The sequence below is a fragment of the Macaca nemestrina genome, chromosome 10, assembly GCF_043159975.1.
Source record: "Macaca nemestrina isolate mMacNem1 chromosome 10, mMacNem.hap1, whole genome shotgun sequence".
NCBI lineage: Eukaryota > Metazoa > Chordata > Mammalia > Primates > Cercopithecidae > Macaca > Macaca nemestrina.
This window is the reverse complement of record NC_092134.1, coordinates 65,451,046-65,461,815: the sequence shown is the minus strand read 5'-3', so window position 1 is coordinate 65,461,815 and position 10,770 is coordinate 65,451,046. Positions and strand designations below refer to the sequence as shown.

Here is a 10,770-nt window from a genome sequence, read left to right as displayed (position 1 = left end):
CAGATACTGGCAAAGGAGGGGTAGAGTCTAGTCTTGGTTCTATTATTTACAAAGTATCTCTAGGTTTCCATTTTCTCATTAGCAAAAAGAGGAAATTGGACTATGTGTTCTGTAAAACCGCTCCTAGTTTTAAAGTGTATTGATTCTTGGGTTTTAAGAAGAACTGAAATAAAAGACAGCACATACTAAATGGCAGGTAAGCTGCTATAAGGAAGCGACTGCATAGGGTTGGAGCATCTGGGAAAGCCTCCGTGGGGCTGAGAGGTGTGGCTGGCTCTAGAGAATGGGTGGAACCTAAGAAGGTAGAGATAAGGGGGAGCAGTTCACAGGGCACACTCAGGAGACCAGGGGATGCTCGACTGTGGCTAGATCCAAACAGACCCCCGATGCACATGTAAGTGCTAGAGAAAATCTTCTTCTTTGCCACCTTAATGAAAGAGGATAATAAGATCACTTGTGGGAAAGTTTTAGTAGCTGAGACTGCTGATCCAATGGGTATAGCATCTTCAAAGGAAAGCCAGCAAGATGGGCCATGTTAAACCCAAAACTTTCGCCAAGGCTCTTTGGCTGCTCCGCACCAGGGAGGTCTCAGTCAGTACTTTGTACTGCAACTATGCCCTCACATGACTCCTCTCTTTTAAATAGCTGGAAGGCCCTTAAATAGGTTCAAACAACAAGACTTCCTAAAAGAAAACTAGGCAAATTCTGCCACCTCTGAGCTCTGTGACCTTGAAAAGTTTGTTTTAAATGAAATAGCTCAAGGATAGAGAGAATTATCTAGAATGAAAGAATAAGTGTCCATGTGCTTGTCATCCAGCTTTGTTACATGTTATTGCTCATATTTTCTCATAGTTATTTCAGATTTTTCACAAGGAATGAAAGGTTAAAGTTGACGCTAATTATGTACTACCTTTCAAGCCAGTTCTCTTCCTCTCTCTTTCTCTTTCTCTCTGTCTCTGTATCCAGGAGCAAACACGTTTTGAATTTGATGTTTATCTTCCCGTGATGTTTCTGTATTTATGCTACCTAGACATCTACAAATAATACTGAGTATTGTTTTGTGTTCCTAGATGTTATATGAATGGTATCATACTTTGCATATCTTTTAATATCTTGCTTTGGTAATTCACCATTGAATTTTTGAGGTTTATCCATGCTGATACACATTATTTTCACTGCTACATAGAATTCCATTGTATCATTATTCCAAAATTTATCAATCTGTTGTCTTGTTAGTGGCATCTTGGGTTGTTTAAAAGATCTTTCTTTCTCCAATAATGTTGCAACATTGCCCTCACGAGTGTTTCCTCCACATAGGTCAAAGCTTCCCTAGGAGCCACTGGAGGACACATTTACTGTTGGTTTTAGAAGAGACTACATAACTGCTCTGTGCTTTTCTAACAGTGAGGACTTCCAATTCTCTATATCCTTGCCCACATGCAACATTTTAATCCTTTTCAATTTGATAGGTATACTGTTTTAATGTTCATTTACATGCCATAAAAGCCTTTTATGCCCCATTGTACAGAATACTAAAGTGAAATCTTTATTTCTCATGCTACATACCCCAGTCTAGTTTCTTTTAGGACTAATCTACTTCCTTTCAGTTTATGGTATTTTGGTTACCAAACTAGACACTGTTTTTCTTTGAGTAAATATAACTCAAAGCAGGTGTTGACTTTGCACAGTAATAAAGAAAGGTAAATTGTTTCCAAAAGTAGAAATAATATAACTGTGCCAACTCTAAGGTTCAGAAAACATCCCTTGATTTCGTATCCAATTTTCTTTCCCTTTGGTCCTCCCACCAGTTGATAACCACCTTGAACAGCCAAAATACGGCATGCAAAATTATATTTGTGATATTTGCAGCTTGACTTAAGAAACTGAAGTAGCTGAAAATCTGACAAATATGTCCTCTTGTCACTTTCCAGTCCTTGTGCAGTGGTGAGGAATTTCAGACACAAACAGGTCCCCATTAGGCTTGAATCACTCTGATAAAGCTCTGATAAGCATCAAGGTTCTGGGGCTTTTTACAGAAAAGAATTTCTTTTTCTTTACTTTTTAATTTCTGAATTTCAACGGGCAGATTAAAGTTCCTCCGTTTCTTTAGAAAATCACTCTCTGTTTTTTATGCAGTTCATGATGTACTTTCTTCTTTCACTCAGACAGGATTTAGAAGAGCAATCTGGCATTCATCTCAGTGAAAGCATCAAAATATCTAACACTGTCAGATCATTAAATAGAACACTATATAGTTATAAAATATACATCCCAAACCATTTCTAAAAGGTCATTGAGGAATCTTAAGTGATCAGAAAAATGTTCATGAGATAAGGCTCAATCTGTGGAAATAAACTATATGTATATGGGCATATCAAAAACAGTTCCATCTCTATCTTTCAATCTATTTATCATCAATCTATCTAGATAAAGGGAATATACCAAAATATTAACAGTGAATATCTTCCAGTGAAGAGACCATGAATTATTAAACACTTCAAAACATATTTCTGATTTTCCAATAGTTCTGCCATGAGCATATCTTATTTTTATAACCTAAAATGATTAGAACAAAAGGCATTTATTAATAAAAAACATAATGTAACAAAGTTCTAAGAAGACACAGTCTTATAGTATGGAGGCTTGATAAAGAAATTTAATATAGTCGTTATTTTTCTTTTGACTTTCCTTTTATTTTTCTTTTTGCAAACTCTTTCTGAGTTGAACACAGGTTTGGGAAAATAACAGAATTGTAACTTTCCACATATATTTTTTAAACGTACGTTTAGTAAATATAGACATGTATAAGCATATCTAAATGGTAGCCTGTTGGGGTTTATTTGCATAAAGGGCAGAGGGTCTCAGTAATAACAAGTTATTATTTTCTTAAGGTTGATGGTTAGTACCACCATGTTCCCCCCAAAACCCCACTCACTGTGGCATGGGAGAATAATTTAACCTTCCAAGCCTTGGGAGGCACGTCAGTAGAGGAAGGCAGTCATCATCACAGGAGAGTTGTTGTACACAGGTTGAATTGGGGTTATCCTTGGGCTAAAGAAGAACTCAGTTGTACCTTCATACAGCGACAACAAGCTTCCCACCCCTCCTTCAGAGAAGAGCCATGGCCCTCAGTAGAGGGAGCTATAACAGAGAATGAGTTAAATGAATGCTTTATTAACCAGTGTTTGTGAAAATCAGTAAGTCACAGAGCACCCAGTTTCATTTGTATCCATCAATGCATCGTTATATCCACAGGGAAGCACAGCAAGGAAGGACAGTAGGTGGATGATGCTGTGGGGATCTCCTACCCCTTCTGAGCTCCTATTACATCTATTATTATCACAATCATACATTTATTTCTTGAGTAAACAAATTTGGAGATTTTAAGATATAGTGCTTTATCCTAACTTGGTAAAACCCCTATATACAATTACCTAAAACTAGGGGGAGAATTTAAATACAGTTTTCAAAGCAATTTAGCAAGTATGTATGAAGTGGCCACACAATACGTCTGGCACTATTCGAAACATTGTAAGGCTGAAGAAATAAGACACTCCTCCAAAGAGAACATCTTAGGATCTTATCTGGATGATGAAATAGATGTACATGAAGCAGACAAACAACATTACATGTTCTAGGAGGTACAGTAAAATGAAGCATCATAAGTGATGAAAGTGATCTACTACAGATTTAAAGTATGAACTCTGGAATTGGCTCCCCTGAATTCCAATCTCAGTTCATTTTATTATTGGCTGGGTTGAAAGAAACTTAGGCAAGTTACCTAACATCTTTATGTCTCAGTTTCCTCATCTATAAAGTGGTGAAACTAATATCTGTTTCATAAAGTAAATTACATATAATATGCTTACAAGAGGGTCTAATACACAGATGAAGCTCAAGAAACAATTACTTTTATTACTATCAAATGTCAAGAAAACTAGTTTAGAGACTACGTATGATACTTATAAAATATTGATTGCCAGGGTTGGACCAGACTTTTGAGAGAAAGTGCCTTTTAGAAATGGCAGAATGGGCCGAGTGCTGGCTCACGCCTGTCATCCCAGCACTTTGGGAGGCCGAGGTGGGTGGATCACGAGGTCAAGAAATCGAGACCATCTTGGTCAACATGGTGAAACCCCGTCTCTAGTAAAAATACAAAACCTATTTGGGCGTGGTGGTGCACATCTGTAGTCCCAGCTACTCGGGAGGCTGAGTCAGGAGAATCGCTTGAACGCGGGAGGCGGAGCTTGCAGTGAGCCGAGGTGGCGCCACTGCACTCCAGCCTGGGCGACAGAGCGAGACTCCATCTCCAAAAAAGAAAACAAAGAAAAGAAATGGCAGGGTGAGATATTCAAATAAAACTTTCAGGTTGCATTTTATAAAAGACTGAGGATTATTTATCACAACAAATGCAAAATCATTTCCATAAAGAGTAGAAAATATAAGTGGTAGGAAAAAATATATCAGTTGATTATTTTCTTTAAAAAAAGAATCTCAGATCATTCATTTGATGTTTCTCTTCAGAGTTTGAAAAGTTCATGACAGCTCACAGCTCACGATGGTGGCGATCTTAAGGATACAGAAAGCTCATTCCTCATGCAGGGAAGAAGAAAATATTCTAAAGAAGAGATAAGCATATTCCGCAAAATCAAAAAAGGTAGGAAAACAATATTTATTCATTCACTCCTTCACTCACTCAACAAACGTATATTTAATGCCTACTATGCGTTAGGCATGGTACCAGAATCTGGAATCCAAAATTAAATGAGTCTCTGTCCTCAAGAGTTTACAAGACAGAGCAGTAAATAAGTGATCAAAATACTGTATGATAACAATTAGTACAAGGCATGGAGCTGAGCCTGGATAGTAAAGCAGAGGTCATGTGAGTGAGTTTTGTCTTTACTCTGATACAAATGGGAATCCATTGAAAGATTTAAACAAGGAGAATGCTATCTAACTATTTTCATTCTTAAAAGGTCACACTTGTTGTATAGTGAGAGCAAATTGAATGGTGAATCAGAGCTGAGATTTTGTAATTTTTATAACTGTAAAATCTTGTATAGTTTTCTATGTCTATAAAGTACAATGAGTTCACACCCTCTTAAATCTAAGTAGCTGTGGGTCCCCTCCAATGCTATTATTCATCTAGCAGTTTCCCTTTTGCTCCCACTCATTTCTCTACAATGAATAACAGAACTGCAAGTAAACAAAGAAGGATGGAGAATGAACCTTTGGTTTCTCTCTTTCAAATGGAAGCTAACAGAAAAGCTCAGGAACTCACACCTTGAGGAGAGGGTAATATGCAGTGGTTAATAACATAGGATATTGATTTAAAAACTAGTGTTGCCCATTGCTCATTCTGCGACCTGAGGCAAACTTGTCAATATTTCTGGTCTTAATATCTTTACTTTAAGATGGTAATAAAATTATTTCTATCTTTTATTTGTCAGACTCGGCTAACTGCTATAACAAATAAATCAAATCTCAGAGGTTTAACACAATAAAAATAATTTCTGGTTCAAGTTAAGAAAAGGCATTAGCTAAAACAATAAGATAAGTTATTATAATATAAAATTGCAGGATAAAAACATTACATAGATAACTTATTATTTTATATACATAAACAATGTTTATTTAGATGTTATAACAGAAAAATCCTCATTTATAACAACAAAGAACATGAAACACTTTTAAATAAACGTAAAAGGAAATGTGCAAAAACTGTATGAGGAAAGCATTTGTGAAAGATATAAAAACACTGAAGAAGAGCCAAGAAAACACTTAAAAAGAAAAACTAGGAGGAAGAACTAGCCCTATCACACATTAAAACATACTATAAAGTCTTCATAATTAAGATTGTTGTATGTAGGTGCATCACTAGAAAAATAAACTGAGAGAATAAATTAGAAAGCCTAGAAATCAACTCAAGTACATATGGAAATTTAGTATATGATAAGTGACATCACAAAATTACTGGGGCAAGCAAATTTTAATAGATGGTTCTGGGACAACTGGATAGCTATTGGGAATGAAATAAGTTTAGATCTGTATCTCGCACCATATATAAGCATAAAGACCCAATGAAAAAGAGATATAATAAATATAAATGTAAAACAAAAAAAATTTTTTAAACATACTGGAAGAAAACATAGGTGAATATTTCTATTTAACATTGGTATAGGGAAAGATTTTCTAACCATGACTCAAAATCCAGAGGCAATTAAAAAAAAAAGATTGACAAGTGGCCAAATAAAAATAAAAATTTTTATGCATGACAAAAACACCATAAACAAAGTCAAACAACAAACAAACTTTTAAAAAATGCTTGCAACATTAATCTTTCTATAATAAAGCACATAAACTGCTAATATATTAAAAACTTCTAAAATTGAAAGAAAAGGGATTTAAAAAAAACATTGAACTAGGTAAAGAAACAAGAGTAGACAATTCACAAAAAGATATATTAAAAAACCTTGTAAGATAGCAAAAAATGTTTAATATCATTCATAACTAGTGAAATACAAATTAAAACTTTATAGGAATATTATTTTCCACCTATCAGATTAGCAAAAAATTAAAAACATGGCAATCATCTGTAGGGAAAGAGATAATCTCACACATTGCTGGTGAGAATGTCAAGTGGTACAAGCCTTTCAGAGTGAAATTTGGTAATGCCTAAGAAACTACATATACACTTATTTTTTAATTCAGCAATTCCACTTCTAGGAATTTACCCAGAAGATACACCTCCCATAAGGCAAAAATAAATTTGCACAGGGTTATTAATTGTGACATTGTTGTTACTACAAAATATTGGAAACAATGTACATATCTGAATATAAGAGAGTAAACAAATTGTGTACCTCTACAGGCTCTAAGAGAAAAGAAAATAGAAGAGGATTCCTGTGAAACAATTTGGATTGTTTTTCACAACACATTAAGTAAAAAAGAAAAAGGACAAAGTGCAAAAGAGTATCTATTATGTGTCAACTTTTATGAAAGAGAGATTGAAAAAAAAAAAAAACGCAAAAAGGTTAACCCAGGAACTAAGATTGCTTATATATAGGGATAAGAGGAAGGAGTAGAGGTACAAGGGATGATGGGGGTGGGAAAGAAACACCTCTCTGAGTATAACTCTTTGTACAGTTCTGACTTTTAGAAACCATGGTAATATTTCGTATACCAAAAATATAAATAAATGACAAAAATCAAGCAGGATGAAGGGAGAACCCAAAATTCAATACGAACAATAACAAATAAGCCTAACTCAATTACAAACCACACTGAAGGGGATGAGGAAGAAAAGAATGAACTGAAGGCAACTTTGAAACCCAATGTATTATTACATACATGTATTATTAATACAATGTATATATTATATACTCTAAGACCAAAGACCAACAGGCATGTACACAAACAATGTACACTAGTTTGCAAGTTTCCCAGACCCAAAGAGGCATCGGTTAGTAATTATAAAACAGTTCATGTATATTTTAGGATTGTGCAAATAAGTAAATAATATTTGCATAACAAAAGGGAGAAATGGCTTGATACTGAAAAACTTGCGAGCAGACATGGTGAGGAATGGAGTCAACCGCATACACCACATTGGCAGAGAAAGGGAGAGAGCCATCTTATTTTATTTTAATGAAATATTTTGCTCTGGAGAATTCAAAGAAAAATATAGGAGGTCACTTGATTTTACCACCAGAGGGCATAAGACATTAAGAAATAGGGCAAACAATGCCCACTTGCTTGTGAGATTCTCTGATTTGATGGTTTGAAATCTCTAGGTGGCCACTTCAAAAAATGAACTCAAACCCTAACCTGAACCAGAACACAGACCTAAAAACAAAGGTTTAATATTCTGCTACTGAAACATACCAGGAGGGAAAGCAGTTCACAGCATGCACTGAGGGCCAAAGACAAACAAGCTACCTGCAAACGAGGATAGGAAAAGGTTAGGAGGGGGAAACTATCTTTTTAAAATCCTCAACCATGTTCTCAAAAATGTAATTTATTTACATTTTTTAATTCCATTATTGATTTAGGTTAAACATTGAAATGAGTTGGCAGTGTTAAATTTCATGTTTCCTCTCCTGTCGATGTTTGAGAAAAATATTACCTGGTTAATGCAATCTTACCTAGCAAAACGGGGATGAGCTAGTCTAGAATCAATGAGACCAAGGTCTTGAGTTCAAATTGTGTGTGAGTCAGTGAACCTCTCTCTAAAACAGGGCCAAGCCCTTCTCCTAAACCAGCAAATGCACCTGGTGGGTCACAGAGGGAGTGGTGACAAAGCACACATGTGCATAGCACAGACCCAGCACTGCCCTGGAGAACTGAAAATCAAACTGCACATTCTGTGGATGTTGTGTCAATGGACTCTCCCCATATATAGTATTTTGATCTCAGAGTCAGGTAATTTAAATTTATCCTATTCCTCTCACCACCCTCCCCTCAACTCCCACCTTTTACATTTCTATGTTCTTCCCCACCTAAGCCCTTACCCTTTTAAAAATCTTTGCTAGGGTGCATACATGGAAAAGGGGGTGAATTACTTATTTTAATGATTTAAAAATTATTTTAATTCTGCCAATAGTTTTCCAAAGTAGAAGAAACTTGGATGGGCAGGAGATTTTAATCTTAGACATAGACCCAATTGGTCCATCTCTATTCTCTGCATGAGATGGCACCTTATCCATTACAAGGATATCATTTCCTACCTGCCCCCGCTTGCTTAAAAATCTCTGGAGCTCATTTCATAGATGAGGATTTTTGAGGGAAACTGCATCTTATTTGGAATTAACATGATATTACTATATCCAAAGGAGCTCTCCTGGGTTTGAGGATAATCATGACTGATGCTGCATTTGTGCAGCAGAAAGTATCAGTGAGCCACGTGTTATCATGTGCTGTGTTCAAGTCTCTCTAAGTAGGTAAAAGTAAACTGGAGAACTGAGATAATCATCTTGACAAGTTAGTCAAAATACTCCATATTTATTCTAGATATAAGGACTGAGGGTGTGTGTTATTTAGTATGTTGCTTTACACTTCTAAAATACTTGAGATAATTGCAATGTTTCTTTTTCACTTTTTAATAATAGTACTAGATATAATTGCATTACATAAATGTTCTGTTATCTTAAAATTACTAGAGTCCATTTCTGACTAAAATATCTCATTGTTTCATTTCTACTTCCTCACCTCCAGCTTTTTAATCAGTCTTTTATTGTCAGATTTCATTTTCCTCTTTAGAAATGGGTGAGGTGGAGCCCCAGTTGTGCTTAATGGGTATATGAAAACAATCTTTTTAATCTTCCAATCCAGGCTGTTCTTATTGTTGTGATACCTTGGGGAACACAAATGGAGTTGAGTGGGTCCCAGAGGAAAAGCCTACCCAGAACCTGCTCAATGTGAGTTCATAGTTCACAGATTCACAGAAGCTGATCATATTCCTTTTTTTTTTTTTTTTTTGCATTGGGCACCTGATTAACCTCCATGAGTTCACACTAGAAGTGACACCGAGAAAGAGTTCAACTTCTCATTTCCCATGTGTCCCTCAAGGGTCCCTCATCACCTTCCCTTCCTGAATTCGAGTCAGATGGATTTCCTCCTTTCCCAAACTTGAATGCCTCCATTGTGCTAATGCTTACAGAATCCACATTAATTTGGGCATTATCTGAGGCTGTGTTTGTTTATGTGGCAACAGTTTGTAAGTTTTGCTGACATTCAAAAACAGGACTCTTGGGTATACTGGAAAAAGCCTTGCCCTAGGGATCTGGATTGAGGTTGAAGCCATGCCCCCTCACACCTGGGTGGGCTTGGGTAAGCCCCTGGGGTAGTAGGGATAAAAACTTTAAATATTTGAAGAAAATGCAGCTTCTCTGTTTTCTATAATAGATCTACTCTTCCTCATAAACATCTACCTCATTGGGTACCAGTGCATGGACAGCACCCTTTTATACTTGTCAATATTCAGTATTAAAGTCTCTTCTCTTTTAAATGGGCTCCCCCATGATGCATTTACTTTTGCATCTGTCCAGCTTCCTCTCTCTCCCCAGAGGGTCTTCCCAGCTTCCTCTGGATCTTCCCAGATTCCTCTCTTCCCAATGCTGGGTCTTCCCAGCTTCCTCTCTCTTCTCAGAGGCTGGGGCTGATATAATCATGTGGCAGCAAGGGAAAGGCATGCCAGAGCCCTCTGGATCCTCAGTGCATGGAACAGTCCCCTCCCAGCTGATATGTCACTCAGTCTACATGGGTCTTTGGAGCATTTTTCTGGCATGCCCTCTTGTCCTGACCATTTGCCTCTGATTGTGCCTTCCTTCTCTACAGCCTCTGTGCATCTTCAGACCTCTGCCAATTCCCTGGTCTTCTTAGCACCAATACGTCTGCTTGTTAAGGCTCAAGGAACTTTTCAGAACCCATAGGATCAAGACTGTCACTACTATCTCACCTCACATATTAACAAAGAGTCTTCCAATATGGTCTTTTTTCCCCCAGTGCTCCAAACAGCGATGGGGAAAAATTGGACTCTTCTTTGGACTTTTCTTAGCAGGATGCATATACTAAAAACCTGCCTCTCCAATTTTCTTTTCTGTCTCCTTTTTTGCAGTCCACTGGCATGGAAGGATAAACATCCTACTTCTTTTTAACACCTATAAGGGACTTCCTTATATATATATCCTCTTTACATATCCTCTTTTCATATCCTTTCTGAGGTGACATTTGTAGTCTCCTAAAGAAATCATGGTGGACAAGTTGCAGAGA

The 10,770-nt window shown here is 36.6% G+C and overlaps 1 long non-coding RNA gene across 1 annotated transcript in view; it reads left to right on the top strand.

Moving 5' to 3' along the window:
• Positions 1–219: 219 nt before the first annotated feature.
• LOC105473419 (uncharacterized) overlaps positions 220–10,770 on the top strand; it is a 29,391-nt gene continuing 18,840 nt past the window's right edge. The window contains exons 1-2 of the long non-coding RNA XR_011609048.1: positions 220–394; positions 4,525–4,657. This is a non-coding gene — a long non-coding RNA (uncharacterized lncRNA). The remainder of the gene's footprint in view (positions 395–4,524; positions 4,658–10,770) is intronic.